Source organism: Budorcas taxicolor, chromosome 1 (assembly GCF_023091745.1).
Source record: "Budorcas taxicolor isolate Tak-1 chromosome 1, Takin1.1, whole genome shotgun sequence".
Lineage (NCBI taxonomy): Eukaryota > Metazoa > Chordata > Mammalia > Artiodactyla > Bovidae > Budorcas > Budorcas taxicolor.
Window position 1 is genome coordinate 147,515,293 of NC_068910.1, and position 24,170 is coordinate 147,539,462.

Sequence of the window (24,170 nt, forward strand, 5' to 3'; positions counted from 1 at the left end):
TCAACAACCTCAGATATGCAAATGACACCACCCTTATGGCAGAAAGTGAAGAGGAACTAAAAAGCCTCTTGATGAAAGTGAAAGAGGAGAGTGAAAAAGTTGGCTTAAAGCTCAACATTCAGAAAACGAAGATCATGGCATCTGGTCCCATCACTTCATGGGAAATAGATGGGGAAACAGTGGAAACAGCGTCAGACTTTATTTTTTTTGGCTCCAAAATCACTGCAGATGGTGACTGCAGCCATGAAATTAAAAGACGCTTACTCCTTGGAAGGAAAGTTATGACCAACCTAGATAGCATATTCAAAAGCAGAGACATTACTTTGTCGACTAAGGTCCATCTAGTCAAGGCTATGGTTTTTCCTGTGGTCATGTATGGATGTGAGAGTTGGACTGTGAAGCAGGCTGAGCGCCGAAGAATTGATGCTTTTGAACTGTGGTGTTGGAGAAGACTCTTGAGAGTCCCTTGGACTGCAAGGAGATCCAACCAGTCCATTCTGAAGGAGATCAGCCCTGGGATTTCTTTGGAAGGAATGATGCTAAAGCTGAAACTCCAATACTTCGGCCACCTCATGCGAAGAGTTGACTCATTGGAAAAGACTCTGATGCTGGGAGGCATTGGGGACAGGAGGAGAAGGGGATGACAGAGGATGAGATGGCTGGATGGCATCACTGACTCGATGGACATGAATCTGAGTGAACTCCGGGAGTTGGTGATGGACAGGGAGGCCTGGCGTGCCGCGATTCACGGGGTCACAAAGAGTCGGACACGACTGAGCGACTGAACTGAACTGAATTTATATAACAAAGGGCTTCCCTGGTGGCTCAGATGGTGAAGAATTTGCCTGCAGTGCGGGAGACACAGATTCAATCCGTGTATTGGGAAGATCCCTTGGGGAAGGGAATGACAACCCACCCACTCCAGTATTATTTCTTGGAGAATTCCATGGACAGAGGAGCTTGGTGAGCTACAGTCCATGGGGTTGCAAAGAATCGGATGTGACTGAGTGACTAACTTTTTAACTTTTATATAATAAAGGATATAGATAAACAGCCAGATGAAACGATATACAGGGCAAGGTTTGGAAGGGTGCTGAGTGCAGGAGCTTCTGTCTCTAAGGATTTGGGGTGTGCCACCCTCCTGGCACATGAGTTTGTCAATCCAGAAACTCTTCGAATTCCATAGTTCAGGGATTTCTTACAGAAGCTTTGTTACATAGGGGTGACTGATTATTAACTCAATCTGCAGCTCCTCTTCTCTCAGCAAAGCATGGGGATTGGAGCAGGAAGTTCCAAGCTTCTATGGCTTGGTCTTTCTAATGACCTGTCCCTATTCTGAAGCTACCCAGGAGTCTACCAAAAGTCACCTCATGAGAACATCATCCGGGAAATTCCGAGGGATCTAGAAGTCTGTGTCAGGAACCCAGAGCAAAGACCAAATATTGAACAAAAGATGTTTCTAACACAACTATCGCTCAGGAAATTACAGTTTTAGGAACTCTATTTCAGGAATTGGGAGCAGAGATCAAATATATTTTTCTTCACAGAGTTGTTTACAGTTTTTGTCTATTATGCATAAAGCTGCTAGAAATATTTGTGTTGTGGTTTTTGTGTGAACATAGGTTTTCTGGAATAAATACCCAGAAGTGCAATTGCTGGATTATTTGGCTGTTTTTGCTATTTCTCATGGTCTACAGTAGTGAAAGCCTGAAATGCTAATCACTAAGCTAGCAGGGAACTCCCTGAATATACAGTTTATTTATTTATTTGGCTGTGCTGGGTCTTTATTGCGGCATGTGAACTCTTGGTTGTGACATGTGGGATCTAGTTCCCTGACCAGGGATCAAACTCCAGCCCCCTGTGAGAGGGGTGTGGAGTCTTAGCCACTGGACCACTAGGGAAGTCCCATGGGTGTAAGTTAAGTTACTTTACCTCTTTTGCTCAATTTCTTCATCTATCAAATGGATAATAGCAATAGCTCTTATCGTATTGTTATAAGGATTAAATAAGGTCATAATTTCAAAATGCTTAGAAAAGTGCTGGTACATAATAGCATGATATAAATATTTGTTAATAATAATTTCAGAGAACACAGTCTGACTGCTACTAAATTTTGAGAAATACTTATAGTCTACCTATAGTTGATTTTTGTAAATATTCCAAATGTGCTTACAAAGAATGTATTCTCCAATTGTTAAGTGTAGAGTTCTATATATTCTCATTACATCTAATTTAACTGTGTGGTTAAAGTATATTATTTTTTCAGTAATGTGTTGTCACTGTGAAATATATTGAAATCTCCTATTTTAATACTAGAACTGTCACTTTATCTTTGTAATTCTTTCCAGTTTTGCTTTATGTATATTTGAAGTTATTTTATTAAATGCATTCAAGTTTATAATGTTTATATCCTCCAAGTGATAGGATAAACATTTTATCTTTATGTTGAGATTCTCTTTATTCTGAATAATTGTTTTTGTCTGATGTTGCTAGAACCATTCCAGCTTGCTTATAATTAGTATTTACCTTACATGTCTTTTCCTATCTTTTACCTTCAGCTTTTCTATGTCCTTTGGTTTTAGGTGTGTCTTTTTAAAATCCAACTAAACAAACACTACCTGAATTGTTGAGTTTAATACATTTACATTTGTTTTATTATTAACATATTTGGATTTACTTCTGCCATCTTATTCCATGCTCTGCTTCTTTTTTTCCTCCTTTCTTGACTGCTTTTAGTTTCATTTAGGATTTTCTTTCCTCATTTCATTTTTCCTCTCCAATCCTTTGTCTTTCTTTACCACTTTCAGCCTGTCTTCCAACTCATCAGTTCTTTTTTATCTGTGTCTAATTGGATGGCATCACCGACTCAATGGACGTGATTGAGCAAGCTCCGGGAGATGGTGAAGGACAGGGAAGCCTGGCGTGCTGCAGTCCATGGAGTCACAAAGAGTCAGACACAACTGAGCGGCTGAGCAACAACAATTTGCTTTAATTTATCTACTGTGGTTATTAAATTTCAATAATTGTATTTTTAATTTTTTAGAAATTATATTTGCCTCTTCTAATACATCTGGTTATTTTTATAGTCCTTTGTTCAGTGTAAGGGCTTCCCTGGTGGCTCAGAGCTTAAAGCGTCTGCCTCCGATGAGGAACTCAGGTTCGATCCCTGGGTCGGCAAGATCCCTTGGAGAAGGAAATGGTAACCCACTCCAGTATTCTTGCCTAGAGAATCCCATGGGCAGAGTAGCCTGATAGGCTACAGTCCAGGGGATCGCAAAGAGTCGGACACGACTGAGCGACTTCACTTTCACTTTCACTTTCAAAGGTACATAATGGAATGAGAAATCTCACATCAATCTAGTCGAAAAGAGTCAGACACGACTGAGCAACTTCACTTTCACTTTCACTTTCAAAGGTACATAATGGAATGAGAAATCTCATCTAGTGAGTACTTACATGTACAGAATATATCAGAATTGTAAGTCATAAGAAAGTTGGAGAGAGAAAAGAATTTTTGTTCAGTGTACAAAATCTTCACCTACCACAATGTTATAGTATGTTTTGCTCTATTTTTTTCTTTTCAATTTATTTTTTTTATTGAAGGATAATTGCTTCACAAAATTATATTTTCTGTCAAACCTCAACATAAGTCAGCCATAGGTATACATATATCCCCTCCCTTTCGAACTTGGCTCCCATCTCCCTCTCCATTCCACCCCTCTAGGCTGATACAGAGCCCCTGTTTGAGTTTCCTGAGCCATATAGAAAATTCCTGTTGGCTATCTATTTTACATATAGTAAAGTAAATTTCCATGTTACTCTTTCCATACATCTCCCCCTCCCCTCCCCCCTCCCCATGTCCATAAGTCTAATCTCTATGTCTGTTTCTCCACTGTTGCCCTGTAAATAAATTCTTCAGTACCATTCTTCTATATGTATTCTTCATATATTCATATATATGTGTTAGAATACAATATTTATCTTTCTCTTTCTGACTCACTTCACTCTATATAATAGGTTCTAGATTCATCCACCTCATCAGAACTGACTCAAATGTGTTCCTTTTTATGGCCGAGTAATATTCCACTGTGTATATGCACCACAACTTCTTGGTCCATTCATCTGTTGATGGACAGCTAGGTTGCTTCCAAGTTCTATTATAAATAGTGCTGCAATGAACAATGGGATACATGTGTCTTTTTCAATTTTGGTTTCCCCAGGGTATATGCCTAGGAGTGGTATTGCTGGGTCATTTGGCAGTTTTATTTGTAGTTTTTTAAGAACTGTCCATACCATCTTCCATAGTAGCTGTATCAATTTACATTCCCACTAACAGTGCAAGGGTGTTTCCTTTCCTCCACACCCTCTCCAGCATTTATTGTTTGTAAACTTTTCGATGATGGTCATTCTGACCAGTGTGAGGTGATATCTCACTGTAGTTTTGTCTAATAACGAGCAGCTTTGAGCATCTTTTCATGTGTTTGTAAGCCATCTCTATGTCTTCTTTTGAGAAATGTCTGTTTAGGTCTTTTTCCCACTTTTTGATTGGGTTGTTTGTTTTTCTGACATTGAATTGTATGAGCTGCTTGTGTATTTTGGAAATTAGTCCTTTGTCAGTTGTTTCATTTGCTATTATTTTTTCCCATTCTGAGAACTGTCTTTTCACCTTGCTCATAGTTTCCTTTGCTGTGCAAAAGCTTTTCAGTTTAATCAGGTCCCAGTTGTTTACTTTTGTTTTTATTTCCATTACTCTAGAGATCTCTTCAAGAAAATTAGAGATACCAAAGGAACATTTCATGCAAAGATGGGCTCAATAAAGGACAGAAATGGTATGGACTTAACAGAAGCAGAAGATATTAAGAAGAAGTGGCAAGAATACACGAAGAACTGTACAAAAAAGATCTTCATGACCCGGACAATCATGATGGTATGATCACTCATCTAGAGCCAGACATCCTGGAATGTGAAGTCAAGTGGGACTTAGAAAGCATCACTACGAACAAAGCTAGTGGAGGTGATGGAATTCCAGTTGAGCTATTTCAAATCCTGAAAGATGATGCTGTGAAAGTGCTGCACTCAATATGCCAACAAATTTGGAAAACTCAGCAATGGCCACAGGACTGGAAAAGGTCAGTTTTCATTCCAATCCCAAAGAAAGGCAATGCCAAAGAATGCTCAAACTACTGCACAATTGCACTCATCTCACATGCTAGTAAAGTAATGCTCAAAATTCTCCAAGCAGGCTTCAGCAATACATGAACCGTGAACTTCCAGATGTTCAAGCTGGTTTTAGAAAAGGCAGAGGAGCCAGAGATCAAATTGCCAACATCCGCTGGATCATGGAAAAAGCAAGAGAATTCCAGAGAAACATCTACTTCTGCTTTATTGACTATGCCAAAGCCTTTGACTGTGTGGATCACAATAAACTGTGGAAAATTCTGAAAGAGATGGGAATACCAGACCACTTGACCTGCCTGTTGAGAAATCTGTATGCAGGTCAGGAAGCAACAGTTAGAACTGGACATGGAACAACAGCCTGGTTCCAAATAGGAAAAGGAGTACGTCAAGGCTCTATATTGTCACCCTGCTTATTTAACTTCTATGCAGAGTACATCATGAGAAACGCTGGACTGGAAGAAACACAAGCTGGAATCAAGATTGCCGGGAGAAATATCAACAACCTCAGATATACAAATGACACCACCCTTATGGCAGAAAGTGAAGAGGAACTAAAAGGCCTCTTGATGAAAGTGAAAGAGGAGAGTGAAAAAGTTGGCTTAAAGCTCAACATTCAGAAAACGAAGATCATGGCATCCGGTCCCATCACTTCATGGGAAATAGATGGGGAAACAGTGGAAACAGCGTCAGACTTTATTTTTTTTGGCTCCAAAATCACTGCAGATGGTGACTGCAGCCATGAAATTAAAAGCCGCTTACTCCTTGGAAGGAAAGTTATGACCAACCTAGATGGCATATTCAAAAGCAGAGACATTACTTTGCCAACTAAGGTCCGTCTAGTCAAGGCTATGTTTTTTCCAGTAGTCACGTATGGATGTGAGAGTTGGACTGTGAAGCAGGCTGAGCACCGAAGAATTGATGCTTTTGAACTGTGGTGTTGGAGAAGACTCTTGAGAGTCCCTTGGACTGCAAGGAGATCCAACCAATCCATTTTGAAGGAGATCAGCCCTGGGATTTCTTTGGAAGGACTGATGCTAAAGCTGAAACTCCAATACTTCGGCCACCTCATGCGAAGAGTTGACTCATTGGAAAAGACTCTGATGCTGGGAGGTATTGGGGGCAGGAGGAGAAGGGGATGACAGAGGATGAGATGGCTGGATGGCATCACTGACTCGATGGATGTGAGTCTGAGTGAACTCCGGGCGTTGGTGATAGACAGGGAGGCCTGGCGTGCTGCGATTCACGGGGTCGCAAAGAGTCGGACACGACTGAGCAACTGAACTGAACTGAGGAGGTGGGTCAAAGAGGATCTTACTTTGATTTATGTCATCTAGTGTTCTGCCTATGTTTTCCTCTAAGAGTTTTATAGTTTCTAGTCTTACATTTAGGTCTTTAATCCATTTTGAGTTTATCTTTGTGTATGGTGTTAGCAAGTGTTATAATTTCATTCTTTTATGTGTAGCTATCCAATTTTCCCAGCACCATTTATTGAAGAAGATGTCTTTGCCTTATTGTATATTCTTGCCTCCTTTGTCTAAAATAAGGTACCCATAGGTGCATGGGTTTATTTCTGGGCTTTCTATCTTGTTCCATTGATCTATATTTCTGTTTTTGTGTCAGTACCATACTCTATTGATAGCTGTGTTGTATAATCTTAGATCAGAAAGGTTGATTCTTCCAGCTCCATTCTTCTTTCTCAAGACTGCTTTGGCTATTCGGGGTCTTTTTTTTTTCCATATGAAGTATTAAATTTTTTGTTCTAGTTCTGTGAAAAATGCCGTTGGTAATTTGATAGGGATTGCACTGAATTTGTAGATTGCATTTGATAGTATAGTCATTTTCACAATATTGATTCTTCCTACCCAGGAACATGGGATATCTCTCCATCTATTTATGTCATCTTTGATTTCTTTCATTCAGTTCAGTTCAGTCACTCAATCGTGTCTGACTCTTTGCAACCCCATGAATTGCAGCATGCCAGGCCTCCCTGTCCATCACCAACTCCTGGAGTTCACTCAAACTCACATCCATCAAGTCGGTGATGCCATCCAGCCATCTCATCCTCTGTTGTCCCCTTCTCCTCCTGCCCCCAATCCCTCCCAGCATCAGAGTCTTTTCCAGTGAGTCAACTCTTCGCATGAGGTGGCCAAAGTATTGGAGTTTCAGCTTTAGCGTCAGTCCTTCCAATGAACACCCAGGACTGATCTCCTTCAGAATGGACTGGTTGGATCTCCTTGCAGTCCAAGGGACTCTCAAGAGTCTTCTCCAACACCACAGTTCAAAAGCATCAATTCCTCGGCACTCAGCTTTCTTCACAGTCCAACTGTCACATCCATACATGACCACTGGAAAAACCATAGCCTTGACTAGACAGACCTTTGTTGGCAAAGTAATGTCTCCTCTTTTCAATATGCCATCTAGGTTGGTCATAACTTTCCTTCCAAGGAGTAAGCATCTTTTAATTTCATGGCTGCAGTCACCATCTGCATTTATTTTGGAGCCCAAAAAAAGAAAGTCTGACACTGTTTCCAGTGTTTCCCCATCTATTTCCCTTGAAGTGATGGGACCAGATTAGTGTCTTATAATTTTCTGTGTACAGTTCTTTTGTTTCCTTAGATAAGTTTGTTAGATATTTAATTCTTTTTGTTACAATAGTGAATGGGATTGATTCCTTAATTTCTCTTTCTGATTTTTCATTGTTAGTATATAGAAATGCAAGTGATTTCTGTGTATTGATTTTATATCCTGCAACTTTGCTAAATTAACTGATTAGCTCTAGTAATTTTCTGATACTACCTTTAGGGTTTCCTTCAGGGTTTTCATGTCATCTGCACACAGTGAGAGCTTTACTTCTTTTCCAATCTAGATTCCTTTTATTTCTTTTTCTCCTCTGATTGCTGTGTTTTGCTCTATTTTTTCCACAGAAATTTTATAGTTTTAACTATTATATTTATGCCTATGATAAATTTTGAGTATATTTTTGCATATGATATGTGTCAATATCTATAGTCAACACAAATATCTATTTTTTCTAGCACCATTCATTTAATAAGACTGTTCTTTCTCCACTGAATTATCTTGACCCATTATCAAAAGTCAATTGACTAACATGCATGGATCTATTCTGGATCCTCTCTGTGTTCTATTGATCTATGTCTATCCTTACATTGCCTCACATACTGTATATATCTAAAGTAAAACTTAAAATCAAATAGTGTAATTTCTTCATCTTTGTTCTTCTCTTAAAAATATTAGGCATTTGCAATTCTATATATATTTTAGAATCAGCTTGTCACCTCTCTAGAAACAAAAAACCTTGCTTTTATTGTGAATTAAACAATGCTTAAACAAATATACAAATTTAGGGGAGACCAAGATGGTTACATAGGAGTCTCTTAAACATCCCTCCTCCCATAGACACACACAGAGCAATTCCCTCTGAGAGAAATCAGAAACTGGCTGAGTGACTTCTACATGTTGGGCAAATGAGAAAATATCCACATGGAAATGGGTAGGAAAGATGGAGACATACACTCAATGCACACTAGTTCCTTCACCCAGCACAGTACCATATAAGCAGGAGAGAACCCTCAACTCTGGAATGAACCGTGACCTGAAGAGTGAAAGCTTTGAACCACACATCTAGCATCCCAACTTTTATTCATCTCCTTCCTTGTTACAAAAATGATTTAAGATATTATACCTTTTAACTGAGGGTATAAAGGGAGATAAGCAAGTACAGTTAAATTACCTAGTTAAATGCATGGTTGAAAACAATCTGCCAATGTTCTTTTAATATCAGAAAGTGAGCAGTGATTTTAATCTAATGTAAGTTCAAGTCTGTTAACTCCATAAATAAGACTGCAATTACTGATCTAAAAATAATTAAATGAAAACCTATACAACAATGAATATGAACAAAATATTGCTATTTACACACGGCTAAATCTCACAAATATAACACTGAGGGAAAGAAGTCAGACATAAAAGAATACCTACTGTAATTCCACTTATCTAAACTCTAAAACAGACTAAACTAGTCTAGAAGTCAGGTTAATGATTACCTTTGGAGAGAATGAATGGGAGCAACAATTGCTAAGGCCCCAGTGAGTGTTTTTCCAAGAGTTGTTCTATTTCTTCACTTGGGTGGTGGTAATACAGGTGTGATCAACTTTAAAAATTCATTCAGTGGTACACACAAGATTTGTACACTTCTCTGTATGTATCCTAGATTGCAATAAAAAGTTTGAAAAGTTAAGGAAGAAAAACCTTTATTGTGTAAGGGTTTGGCATGCCAGCTGTGTGTTGCACTTAATATGTTAAAAGGTTGCATTAATGATTCAAAATATTGCTTAACAGTTACTGAATACTGAAATGAGAAACTAGTTTGGATGACTGAATGTCTCAAATTAGTTTAAATAATACATGGAAGATGGATTCCAAGTGTAAGCCTGAGTAGAGTGAAAAGAAAGTAGCCTGTGAACTCAAGACCCCTGAGACTAGAATTCTAAGCAGATCTTTTTTCAAAAAGTATGAGGAAATAGGCAAGAGTTGTGGTCTTTGGTCAGATGTGGGAACTAGGCAAGCTGCTCCTTTGGGGTCTAGTGAATACCATGTTAGCACAGTGTGGAACAGGTAGTAAGAGAGTAAGAGAGACCTGGGCATTGGACATGTTGTCTTGGGATAACTTGGCAGAATTACTCAATTTACCTTGAAGGGAAGAAACTTGAAGAATGATTTTATTTCCTAATTGTATTTTATCTTCTGTCTGCTAAATTGCACCTTTAGAAATCCTTGTGTTTGCTCAGTAAGCTTTCTGGTGTTTCATTGAGACAGATGGCCACACGAGTTATAGAAAACTCTCGTGGTATAATTATAAAGTGCTACTTATTTTGTACAGATTCCTACCACTATGCTATATAGGTGGGAAATTAGTATCAGGAGTATCACCTCTGAATTATTAAGTATAATAATATAAATGAATTTGAAATTCCTCAAAGTTGTGGTAAACACTTTTCATGTTAAATTATTAGCAAAAGTCAAGGGCAAGTTTCTGATTGTTTCTGATGTTTCGAGTAATGGAAAGAAGGAAACGTAAGAGAATCTACAAGCAGAAATACCATTGTCGGTGTAATAAGGACTGTTTCTAAGAACAGAGATAGTTGACATATAAGAATGGACTGCTAATTTTCTACATAAGTTATGGGAAAATAAAGTAAAATATACCAAGATGGGATAAAGGGATTGCATCTAGAGCTAAGAAACACTGATTCTTGGCTAGCTGGTGTTCATTCATACATTGCAACAAGTCTGTTAAGCACCCATGATGTGTCAGGCGTCATGGTACCATATACTGATTTGTAAAAATGGGTGAGACATTGTCTTTTAGGAAAGCACACTCTTTAAGGGGAATCAGAAATATAAATAAATCTCTGAAATCTATTCATCTAGTTGAATATAATTAAAACATAATACAGATATTCATCCTTGGTATTCTTTCACTTCCCCTTTCAATTTCTCTCTCTCCTCAGGTCCTTGCTCCCAGTTACCTGTTGGAGTCCTCCTCAGGATATGTGCTGGTAGGGATATGAAGTACTGTTAATACGGAACCCTTTTTTTTTTAAAAAAAAAAAAAGGTTTTGGGGAATTCCCTGGCAGTTCATTGGTTAGGATTCTGTGCTTTCACTGTCGGGGGCCTAGGTTTAATCCCTGGTCAAGGAGCTAAGATCCTGCAAGCCTCTTGGGACAACTCCCCTACCCCACCAAGAAGGAAGGGTTTTTGGCAGGGAGTAAATATAATATACGCTCATGGAAAACATGGACTTCCCAGGTGGGTACAATGGTAAAGAACTTACCTGCCAACGCAGGAGACGCAGATATGATCCCTGGGTTGGAAAGATCCCCTGGAGTGGGAAATGGCAGCCCACTCCAGTATTCTTGCATGAAATATTCCATGGACAGGGGAGCCTGGTGAGTTACGGCTGATGGGGTCACAAAGAGTTGGACACAACTGAGTAACTGAACACACATGCATTGAAAACACAGATAAAAATATAGAAGAAGATAGCAATCCTCATAATCCCATTATCCTGGACAAAGTTAGCTCTTGTTATTTTTGTTTTTCATGTCTAGCTGTCCATTGGAGAAATAAATGGCAACCCACTCCAGTATTCTTGCCTGGAGAATTCCATGAACAGAGGAGCCTGGTGGGCTATAGTCCATGGGGTCACAAAGGAACATGAATAAGAAACTAACGCTTTCAGCTATTCATATCTTTCCCTCTGCATTTCTATCTAGCATTCTTTTTTTTAAAAAAAAACAAATTTTATATACATACTGTTTTATAACTTGTTTTTTCCACGCTATATATCATGGACCTGTTTCCCTGGTTTTGACATAAATCTACATTCTCACTTTAAACGGCTACAGAGCATTCCTTTATGTGGCTATAGGACTATTTAATTTGAACTCTTTAATTGAGGCCCTTAATTAGTCTTCCTGGCCCTTCTTCAAGCATGTATATGTATTCAGAAGGCCCTCTCTTTGATTTTGTGAGATTAGAACCTGTCAGAATAAAACTTGACACAAAGGAAAGTGAAATGAAAATGGTTAATGAAAGGGACATTTTAAAATTTAAGTATGTTATAATAACTTCTTGCAAATGAGGTGATCTTTTCATTCTTTTGAATCTCTGAAAGTGTCTGAGAGACTTCAAGTCAAATCCCATTACACCTGTTTAGAATGAAGTATCAAAGCTTCTACAAAGGGGCTTTAAAAAATTATTTATTTTTTAATTGAAGGGCAATTGCTTTACAGAATTGTGTTGGTTCCTGCCATAGGTATACATATGTCCCTCCCTCTTGAACCTCCCTCCCACCTCCCACCCCATCCCACACCTCTAGGTTGTTACAGAGCTCAGTTTGAGTTCCCTGAATTATACAGCAAATTCCTATTGGCTATCTACTTTACATATGGTAATGTAAGTTTCCATGTTACTTTTTCCATACATCTCACGCTTCTCCTTTCTACCCACCCAGCTGTGTCCATAAGTCTGTTCTCTATGTCTATGTCTCCATTACTGCCCTGAAAATAATTACATCAGTACCATCTTTCTAGATTCCATATATATGTGTTAGTATACAATATTTGTTTTTCTCTTTCTTACTTCACTCTGTATAATAGGCTGTAGGTTCATCCACCTCATTCAGTTCAGTTCAGTCGCTCAGTTGTGTCTGACTCTTTGTGACCCCATGAATTGCAGCACACCAGGAGTTCACTCAACTCCCGAAGTTCACTCAAACTCATGTCCATCGAGTCGGTGATGCCATCCAGCCATCTCATCATCTGTCCTCCTCTTCTCCTCCTGCCCCCAATCCCTCCCAGCATCAGGGTCTTTTCCAATGAGTCAACTCTTCGCATGAGGTGGCCAAAGTATTGGAGTTTCAGCTTTAGCATCAGTCCTTCCAATGAACACCCAGGACTGATCTCCTTCAGAATGGACTGGGTTGGACCTCCTTGCAGTCCAAGGGACTCTCAAGAGTCTTCTCCAACACCACAGTTCAAAAGCATCAATTCTTCGGCGCTCAGCCTTCTTCACAGTCCAACTCTCACATCCATACATGACCACTGGAAAAACCATAGCCTTGACTAGACAGACCTTTGTTGACAAAGTAATATCTCTGCTTTTGAATATGCTGTCTAGGTTGGTCATAACTTTCTTCCAAGGAGTAAGCGTCTTTTAATTTCACGGCTGCAATCACCATCTCCAGTGATTTTGGAGCCCCCCAAAAATAAAGTCTGATGCTGTTTCCACTGTTTCCCCATCTGCTTCCCATGAAGTGATGGGACCAGATGCCATGATCTTCGTTTTCTGAATGTTGAGCCAACTTTTTCACTTTCCTCTTTCACTTTCATCAAGGGGCTTTTTGTTCCTCTTCATTTTCTGCCATAAGGGTGGTGTCATCTGCATATCTGAGGTGATTGATATCTCTCCTGGCAATCTTGATTCCAGCTTGTGCTTCTTCCAGCCCAGTGTTTCTCATGATGTACTCTGCATATAAATTAAATAAGTAGAGTGACAATATACAGCCTTGACGTACTCCTTTTCCTATTTGGAACCAGTCTGTTGTTCCATATCCAGTTCTAACTGTTGCTTCCTTAGAACTGACCTAAATGCATTCCTTTTTATGACTAATATTCCATGTGTATGTGCACCACAGCTTCTTTATCTGTTCATCTGTTGGTGAACATCTAGGTTGCTTCCCTGTCCTAGCTATTGTAAATAGTGCTATAATGAACGTTGGGGTCCATGTGTCTTTTTCAATTTTGCTTTCCTTAGAAAACAAAATAGTGGGATTGCTGGATCATATGGTGGTTTTAGTCTTAGTTTTTTTAAGGAATAAAAAAACTCCATACTGTCTTCCATAGTGGCTGTATCAATTTACATTTCCACCAACAGTGCAAGAGGGTTCCTTTTCCTCACACCCTTTCCAGCATTTATTGTTTGTAGACTTTTTGATGATGGCCATTCTGAGCGGTGTGAGGCGATATCTCATTGTAGTGTCGATTTGCATTTCTCTAATAATGAGCGATGTTGAGCATCTTTTCATGTGTTTATTAGTCATTTGTATGTCTTCTTGGGAGAAATGTCTGTTTAGGTCTTTTTCCCACTTTTTTATTGGGTTGTTTGTTTTCTGATATTAACTTGCATGAGCTGCTTGTGTATTTTGGAAATTAATCCTTTGTCAGTTGTTTCATTTGCTGTTATTTTCTCCTGTTCTGAGGGTTGTTTTTTCACCTTGTTTATAGTTTCCTTTGCTGTGCAAAAGCTATTAAGTTTAATCAGGTCCCACTTGTTTATTTCTGTTTTTATTTCCATTACTCTAGGAGGTGGGTCATAGAGGATCTTGCTGTTATTTATGTCATAGAATGTTCTGCCTATGTTTTCCTCTAAGAGGTTTATAGCTTCGAGTCTTACATTTAGGTCTTTAATCCATTTTGAGTTTATTTTTATGTATGGTGTTAAAAAGTGTTCTAATTTCATTCTTTTGCATGTAGCTGTACAGTTTTCCCATCATCACTTATTGAAGAGTCTGTCTTTGCCCCATTGTATATTCTTGCCTCCTTTGTCAAAAGTAAGGTACCCATAGTTATGTGGGTTTATCTCTAGGCTTTTTATCTACAAGAGGGCTCTTTACCTCAGTGTTTGTGGAGATTATCATAAATGCATTGAGGAGCCAGTGCTTCCTAGAAAGTTATTTATTGGGACAATCAATCGAGGAGAGACTCCAGTGACCCCAGTCTTCAGTGATAAGGGAGTCAGAAGTTAGGTGTGGCTAAGGAACACTGAAGTGTGCGGGAATGAGGACCCACATGCCCGTGAGGCATGTGAGAGGTCAGGAGATTGTCTAGGGCAGCCCTAAACCTGCTTGGTGGGGCTGTGTTGTTTTGGGAATTTAGAGGGGACATGGTAGTCACTGGGCTTCCCTGATGGCTCCAACAGTAAAGAACCTGCTTGCAATGCAGGAGATGCTGGAGACTCGGGTTCATTCCTGGGGTCAGGAAGATCCTCTGGAGGAGGAAATGGCAGCCCACTCCAGTATTCTTGCCTGGAGAGTCCCATGGACGGAGGAGCCTGGTGGGCTACAGTCCATGGAGTCACAAAGAGTTGGATACGACTGAAGCAACTGAACATATGCGTACACATGGTAGTCATTGCAGGTAAGTGGTTAAGACTAGGAAAGGGCCTGTGTCTGGCTGGCCCTAAGACCATGAGAAACTTCATGCTGTAGTTTGTAGCGAGAAGTGGATATGGATGTCATGCCTTGGTGTTTCAGAGGACAATCACCATAGTGATGGAGGTGGCCATGAAGAGCAGGTAGAGGCAGAAGAGCAAGGTGTCCATCATGTGGTTTAACTGCACCCACAGGCTGGCCAAGTGCTGCTTCTGAGTCTTGTTTTCCTGCTAGGTCCTTGCTGACCGAGGGAACCCATTTAGCTCTCTCTCTGGGACTTGGCACATTCCCCACAAACTCCATGGGCTCCTTCACATCTACGGTGAGACAGAGACTCAGCTGTGGGCCACCAAGGTCACCTGGGGGATTGTGGGGAAGGAGGCAGGAGCAGAAAAGCGGAGGTGATGGAGGAGGAAGCATAGGCAGTGCTGACTTCCGTCACCAGGCAGGTGGGCAAGGCCCATGTTTTCCTTCTGGGGCACAGCGGGGCAGCATGTCCTTGGGCTGGTGCAGTGTAGAAGCAGGAAATGGAGCCAGCGAGGCATGGGTGGGGGCTGGGTGGTGGCCAGGTGCAGCAGGTAGGAGATGAAGATGGTCTCCAGCAGGCTGAGCACCATCAGGGACAGACACAGGGCAAAATAGACACCTGGAGGGAAGTTGGGCCTGCCTGAGGGCCAGAGGTACCAGCCAGGACTTCGTTCTTCTCTTCCAATCCCACCCTGGGAAGCACAGCCTCTTTTGCCCAGTATATCTCCCTTCCCTGAGCCAGTTCAGCCAGTCCCTCCCACCCTTCTCTTCTCAAGAGCTGGAGGGGCCATACTGATGAGGGGGGTGCCACTGGCAGGGAGTAAGTCATTCATCATGAGCAGGAGGACGTTGTAGCCCAGCAGAAGAGTTATCTTCAATGAGGCAAGGTTCTTCTTCTTATTATTTTATTTTAATTGGAGGCTAATTACTTTACAATATTGCATTGGTTTTGCCATACATTGACATGAATCCACCGGGGGTGTATACGTGTTCCCCATCCTGAACCCCCCTCCCACCTCCATCCCCATTCCATCCCTCTGGGTCATCCCAGTGCACCAGCCCCGAGCACCCTGTATCATGCATTGAACCTGGACTGGTGATTTGTTTCACATATGATAATATACATGTTTCAATGCCATTCTCCCAAATCATCCCACCCTCACCCTCTCCCACAGAGTCCAAAAGACTGTTCTATAGATCTGTGTCTCTTTTGTTGTCTCGCATACAGGGTTATCGTTACCATCTTTCTAAATTCCATATATATGCATTAGTATACTGTATTGGTGTTTTTCTTTCTGGCTTACTTCACTCTGTATAATAGGCTTGTTTCATCCACCTCCTTAGAACTGATTCAAATGTATTCTTTTTCATGTCTGAGTAATATTCCATTGTGTATATGTACCACCAGCTTTCTTATCCATTCATCTGCTCATGGACATCTAGGTTGCTTCCATGTCCTGGCTTTTATAAACAGTGCTGTGATGAACATTGGGGTACATGTGTCTCTTTCAGTTCTGGTTTCCTCAGTGTATACGCCCAGCAGTGGGATTCCTGGATCATATGAAAGTTCAACATTCAGAAAACTAAGATCATGGCATCTGCTCCCATCACTTCATGGGAAATAGATGGGGAAACTGTGGAAACAGTGTCAGACTTTATTTTTTTGGGCTCCAAAATCACTGCAGATGGTGACTGCAGCCATGAAATTAAAAGACGCTTACTCCTTGGAAGAAAAGTTATGACCAACCTAGATAGCATATTCAAAAGCAGAGACATTATTTTGCCAACAAAGGTCCGTCTAGTCAAGGCTATGGTTTTTCCAGTAGTCATGTATGGATGTGAGAGTTGGACTGTGAATAAAGCTGAGTGCCGAAGAATTGATGCTTTTGAACTGTGGTGTTGGAGAAGACTCTTGAGAGTCCCTTGGACTGCAAGGAGGTCCAACCAGTCCATCCTAAAGGAGATCAGTCCTGGGTGTTCATTGGAAGGACTGATGCTAAAGCTGAAACTCCAATACTTTGGCCACCTCATGTGAAGAGTTGAGTCATTAGAAAAGACCCTGATGCTGGGAGGGATTAGGGGCAGGAGGAGAAGGGGACGACCAAGGATGAGATGGCTGGATGGCATCACTGACTTGACGGACGTGAGTTTGAGTGAACTCCAGGAGTTGGTGCCGGACAGGGAGGCCTGGTGTGCTGCGATTCATGGGGTCACAAAGAGTTGGACACGACTGAGCAACTGAACTGAACTGATGGCAGTTCTATTTCCAGTTTTTTAAGGAATCTCCACACTGTTCTCCATAGTGGCTGTACTAGTTTGCATTCCCACCAACAGTGTAAGAAGGTTCCCTTTTCTCCACACCCTCTCCAGCATTTATTGCTTGTAGACTTTTGGATAGCAGCCATTCTGACTGGCATGAAATGGTAACTTATTGTGGTTGAGGCAAGGTTCTTATTTCCTGCTGTCAAGAAAAAAAAGCTGAGGGTGTCATTGGTGACCGGAAAGCTACTGGGCACCAGGAGGTTTGAAATGAAGAGGCTGGGCCTGCACCTGTTGGCCATCTGGTGGGAAGGAGTGTGGAGAATGTGGCAAATAACTGATGCCAGAGCGCTCAGCTCTATATTTGCTTATTCATTCTTTGCTGATGTCCAGTTAGGCTGGTCATGTGTTGACCTCTCTGGGTAATAGATGCATTGAATTGTGCTCTCTTCAGAAGTCCCACAAATTTCATTGTCTAATTTCCCCTTATGTCCCACTTTCTGGGAACACAATTATAGACCTTTGTGGGCAAATGGGGCCCTTTAGACCATCGGACAGGACCATCCATTTTTATAAAAGTCCAGCTGCTCCTCCTGTCTTCAGGGCAGATGCCTTGAGGATCCTTCTTGAGGGCAGTTAGGGTAGAAAGTGGAATGAGGAGCAGGTGCTCAACTCCTTAGAATTATTTTTACATCCTAAAGGGCCTTAGATTAAGAGGAAAATCAAGAGCAACTCGGAAGTCAAACAGGGGCCCCTGGACTTACATAGGAAATGATTTGGTCGTATAGGTTGCTGTCCATCAACATCTTTGGGGTTGCCTTGCTGGTGTTCAGAAGCTCCCACTCCCCCTGGGTCTGAGTGACATTTCAAGGTATATCTGTTATCACCCACAATTCCTTGTCCAGGAGCATGCTGTCCACTGCAAGTAGGCCAGGGTTGCTCAGTCCAGAGTGTCCTCAAATCTCCTGCCCACAAGATTCAATTCCTCCCCCACTGAGCTTCTTCCACAGATTCTCCTCCCTGTTCTTTTAAAGTAGGCATCTAGGTTTTCTCAGAAGTGGGTCATAGCACCAGCAATTCATATACATGTGGGCTGCAGCATTAGGAGGTTTTGTGGTTTTTTTTGGTTATTAGGGTCAAAGTTATGGGAAGATTAGTTATGACTCAAACACGAGTCAAGAATTTTTGGAGGGACTTTCCCGGTGGTCTAGTGGTTAAGAATCCACCTGCCAATGCAGGGGACACAGGTTCGATCCCTGGTATCCCCTGAATTGGCTAAGGGGAACTAAGATCCCACATGCCTTGGGGCAACTAAGCCTGTACCACAACTACTGAAGCCCATGTACCCTAGAGCCCACGCTCTGCAACTAGAGAGAAAGCCTGAGTGCAGCAACGAAGACCCAGTGCAGCCAAAAATAAGGTAATAAAATAAATAAAAAGAATATGGGGAGTCTTTCCTATTTTTCTTCTCAGTTCCCCAATTCTATGTGTTGTTTCAGTGGAATAAATCTTGAACAGCTCAGTATTTTTATAATTCCATGCATGCCAGTTATAATGATTTATTTGTCTGATTCTGCCATAGGACACATGGTAGCTTCAGTTACATTAATTACTGGTTAAAGTGTATTGGCTGTTAATGTTAACAGGCTTGAGCTAAAAATTATACACGTGCAGCAGGTCAGGGTCAGGTTAGATTCATTTGGTGGAAGGGCTATCTAAGGTAAAGCAGTAGTTTTTGCTCATTTTTTTCACTTTATTGAGAAATTAAAGCAGTAGTTCTTAATCCTGTCTGCACGTTAGTGTCACCTGGAGAGACAGAAAGAAATCACAGTAGTAGAACCCCATTTGGAACAATTACTTGGAATTTCTGGGGTAATGCAAAGTTATTGGTATTTTTAAAAAGCTTCGGTGGGCAGCCAGAGTTGAGAAGCACTGATCTAAAACCTTCCTGAATAATGCCTGCATCACTGATACATCTTCCTCTGAACCCTAAATGGCTGCCACAACGTGTCTCACTCACCTGTGTAGAGGAGGGAACTGAAAGTGAGCATGCAGGTCTGTTGGTCAAAAGGAAAGTAGGTGGGTTATAGGTGCTGGTCACCTTCCTTGGCCTGTGGTACTATAATTCGACCTTGGCTGCTGAGATATGTAGTGAGACCTGGAGGTACCTGATCCACATCCACGCAGCTCGTGAGAGGCAGAGAGAGATAGGCGCTGTGGGTGCCTTCATCAGCTTGTGTCTGCCTCCCTTCCCAGGTCTTCTATAGTGCTCACTCTTGGGGCTGTTTCTCTAAGGTCACTCTCTCCCGTCTCTTCTGCTCATAGTGTTTTGTGAGAGTCAACTCATTGAGACTGTACCCTGATCTGAATCTGCTGGTGTCCCGGTGCCCTGCACTGACCCTTGGTTGCTCTTTTCAGATGGGCTTCATGCTGGCTTTCCCTGACCCGGATATGCACTATTCCACGATGCTGATATCTGGAAGCCACAGGTTCTCAGCTGATACAGTGAGTCTGTTGTTGCTGATGCACTCTACTGTGTTCTAGCTAATGAGAGGCTTGTCCCACATCTATAGCCAGGTCAGTAGAAGCAGAGGTGAGTGATGGTGGAGCCACTCCAGCCCTTCCCTTTCTTCTTCTCTTTCTTTTTGGCCATACTAAATGGCAGGCAAAACTTTCCGATATCAGGGATCACACCCATGTCCCTTGCAGTGGAAGAACAGAGTCTTAACCACTGGACCACCAGGGAAGTAGTCTTTAAACTCTGATCCTCTTCCTCCCACTGGGGTCCCTAATGACCACACCCTATTTCCCCTACTTTGTTAGCCAAGTATCATTGGCAATGGAGAAGGAAATGATCACCCACTCCAGTATTCTTGCCTAGGGAATCCCAGGGATGGAGGAGCCTGGTGGGCTGCCGCCTATGGGGTTGCACAGAGTCGGACATGACTGAAGCGACTTAGCAGCAGCAGCATTGGCAAAGTACCCCTTAATGGCCTTTTTTATAGGCAGACATTAAATACAGCCTAAAACCACTTGGACCCAGGGTTGTACCAGTGCATTGGTCTGCAACCACTTGGCCATTTTCTTGGGTTACCAGTTCTATCTTCCTAAGCTGCCCAGGGAGATTTGTGTCCCCTGGACCAGTTCTAGATGGACTTATTTGGTCCAAGAAAGATTTATACAGTGGGTAGAGGTCTGGAAAACCTTTAAGTCACTCTTAAAATTTAAACTTATAATTGGTAGTGGGAAAGGGGAAGAGTTGATCTGCTTTACCGTAGTAATCCACAGGAATGATGTCAGAAGCTGGAGCTGTGCATCCTGGCAAAGAAATTCCCATCCAGGCTTATTAGTGCAAAAAGATTTGGCCCCTGCCCACTACATATTCTTATAAATATTTACTAATTTATTGGAGCAGGCATCATTTTAGATGCTAATCTATCTTTTCCTTATTGTCTCCCCTTGTATCTAGGAACAATTCAGGTTTGTTTGGTTTTTTTAAAGAAAGGTCTTAATTTTGTTTTTGTTTTTTTATTTTTATTTTTTCAGTTAGAGGATAATTGCTTTACAATATTGTGTTAGTTTCTGCCATACATCAACATGAATCTTCCACAGGTATACATATGTCCCCTCCCTCTTGAACCTCCTTCCCACCTCCCACCACATCCCATCCCTCTAGGTTGTCACAGAGCATTGGGTTTGAGTCCCTGTACCATATAGCATATTCCCATTGGCTATCTGTTTAACACATGGTAATGTATGTGTTTCAATGTTAATCTCTCAATTCATCCCTTCCTCTCCTTTCCCCACTGTTTCCACAAGTTTGTTCTCTATGTCTGCGTCTCCTTTGCTGCCCTGCAAATAGTTTCATCAGTACCATCTTTCTAGATTCCATGTGTATGTGTTAATATATTATATTTGTTTTTCTCTTTCTGACTTACTTCACTCTGTATAATAAGCTCTTGGTTCATCTGCTTCATTAGAACTGACTCAAATGCATTCCTTTTTATTCCTTTTACAACTTCTTTATCCATTCATCTGTTGATGGACATCTGTGTTGCTTCCATCTCCTAGTTATTGTAAATAGTGCTGCAATGAACGTCAGTTCAGGTTTTAATTGGCATAAAGATCACTTCTTTCTGGAACCTTCCAGAAAGGTCAGGACTCAAGGATAAATCCTTTCTGAAAAAAATGTCACTGCAGCCTTCTTCTCTGTGTCTCCCCATCCCATAGGAAAATCTTCTAATTAGCCCAGAATCCATTCAGAGTACCTGTTGCTCACCACTAGACCAATACAATGTTGGCTGAGAGGGCAGAGGATTATTATCCCCTGTTAGAAGCAACGGAAAGTGGGGACCAGGTCTCATCACTTCCAGGATGGCAGACAGATGAAAGATATGTTGACTTGAGTGGAAGTGCTGACCTTGGTAGCTGGACAGACCTTTAAGTCAAACAGTGCTTGGAAGGCAGCAGAATCTACCCTATGCTGGTCAAATCCTGAGCAACTGATGATGAAAATGTTGCCTCTTCCTGTAGCGAGCAGAGACCCTGTGAGAGAGAGCCTCTGTTACTAGGATGGGAGCCTCTCTGCAGAGAGAGAAAACAGAGGACTCACTGGAAGGAGTGGGTAAGCCCTCCTTCTTGGGCCAAGACTTCTTAAGGTCAAAATCCTTCCTGCCAGGGCTGGAGAGGATGGGCTGGTCTGGTAGGCAAATGGTGGAAATGGATGTGGTGAGCTGAGTTAGTACCTATTCTCATTCTCATTGTTCATCCTTATGCAAAATCTGCCCAAATCTGTATGCAAACTCATCCTTGATGTAATGGCAGCCACTTCAAGAAGGCCTGTGATGCACCCATCCTAAGTCTCTTGGATCTACCTACTAGCACCACCTAGCACTGCCCTTGGACTTGTAGTCAAGGTCACTTATAAATCTGCTGTAATGATTTCTCATCCTCATTTTCAGGGACTTCTGTATACCTAAGACAGAGTTAATTTATCAAGAAGATAAGATAGATAAACAACTGTGCTTACTTACTAGGCAGATATGGGAAACATGAAGTAGGTATTCTGAATGTGTGGTTATTTTGGTGCTTTAGCTTATTTTGCCCTTCTCAGATTTAGTGATCTCAGATAGCTTAGGACTTATTTCTAGCACTGGGATCATTAGGCCATATCACTGGGCCAATCGTATAGTAAGCCCTATGTGGATCTTTGCTCTTGGCCATGGCCAGGGAGCTATTTGGGTAGTACCTGAGCAAAATCTTTGCTCCATTTCCTTTTTTTTTTTTTAATCTTTTTTTCCTGCCTTCTCCTCTCTTTCTCCATCTCTTTCCATAATATTTAAGGTTCATACCCAGACTGGGAACAAATATTTCCCCGTGGAGGCAATGTATCTGTTTTCTTCTACCTCAGATTGATTCCTATCCTCCCTTGATACTTTACTTACTCTTTCAGGGCTACTGTTATCATAGACATCATATCAAAGGAGGTAGGGAGGTTAGGATGAAGGTATGGTGAAAAGGGCACTGAAGGACAAGAAAAGGCAGATTTGGAAAGGTAGTGAAATGAGATCCCTATGCAGGCAGGAAGTGAGGAGAGCTCTGTGTCCTGAGCAGTGGAATGTCTTTCTATCTGTCACCAAAAGGAAATCAAGACACTGACATTATGGAAGAAATATTTAACTTGTTAATTCTAATGTCCTTCACGTGCTAGAAGAAAGTTCCTATATATCCTTCAGAACCACACTCTGGTCTTCTCTGTTCTTGCCCCATCTTACCTTGAAGCAGAAGATTGACAGTGAGACAGAGGAGGAATCCCCCCACAGCGGGCCACCCTCCTTCCATCCTCTTCTTCTGGACTCTCCTCTGGGGACTTGCCAGTAGCCCCCAAACCCTGGAGCTTAAAGAAGCTCCAACCATACCTTGGTTCCTGGTTTTGAATACTGCTCATGACAGCTGATCACTCCCTAGTGAGAGACTATGGCCAGAGAGGTCACAGCAGTTTCCTGCTTTGCCCCTGTCCATGAATGCCTTCTGAGCTCCAGACAGGGAGGAAGTTGGGCCAAGACTAAGGGAAAAGTATCCTGTTTGGCAGCTCTGTACTGAGCTCAATAACAAAATAACTCACTTTAATGAGAGAGTGTGGACTGGCGAAATAAGAATTATTACTTTTCTAAAGCCAGGGAATCTGCAGATTTGGAAAGGTGACAATATTTAGTGATTTGGTTACATATATATTAAGAATAATTGCAAATACCAAATTATAAATCTTTATTCATAGCTTCATTATCTATTGTTTATATTTTTCCAACATCCCCTAGCTAGATTTCCTCTTTCCAGTCTTTCTGCCTCCCTGATTTGTTCTCCCCCAGATTAATGTTTTCTATACAAGTTTTACTCTATGTATTGATTCCGTGATAATAGATGTCACAAAACTAAGTTAACAGATCTGTTTTTAACATTCTTGTGTTGTCAATAGTGATATACATTATCATAAACTAGTAATCTCAGCTACCATCAATATTAATGGCCTGTGTCAATGTTATGTCTTATTTCACATCTTTATAAAAAATACAAATAACCAAATGAGTGAATTGGAACATTGTTATATTAAGTATCTTAAGTCACATTTCCAGAAAGACTTGAAAATGTTTTCTTGCAGAAGGGATGAAGAGTCAGACCTAGAATACAAAAGAAACTTTGTTCAGAATGTAAGATCATGGCAGTCCAAAATAGAAACCGCTAAGGAAGGCAGGACTGACTTGGGGGCCCAAAGTTGGAAAATATAGAACAGAAGGCAGCAATGTCTTTTGTTTAAAGTTTGAAATGTCTGTAGTCTTTCAGTCCTACCAGCTCTGTAAGTCATTGCTTCCCTTCTTTGGAAACTTGGCCAAGGGACTGGGCCATCATGTCATATAGGACCAAAGTGCTACTGTGTCTGTGTCTACATGGACACACTCATAGCCTACCTGAGTT

At 41.3% G+C, this 24,170-nt stretch overlaps 1 pseudogene; it reads right to left on the reverse strand.

Moving 5' to 3' along the window:
• Positions 1-14,912: 14,912 nt before the first annotated feature.
• Positions 14,913-21,166, reverse strand: LOC128052710 (5-hydroxytryptamine receptor 3C-like; annotated as a pseudogene).
• Positions 21,167-24,170: the final 3,004 nt, after the last annotated feature.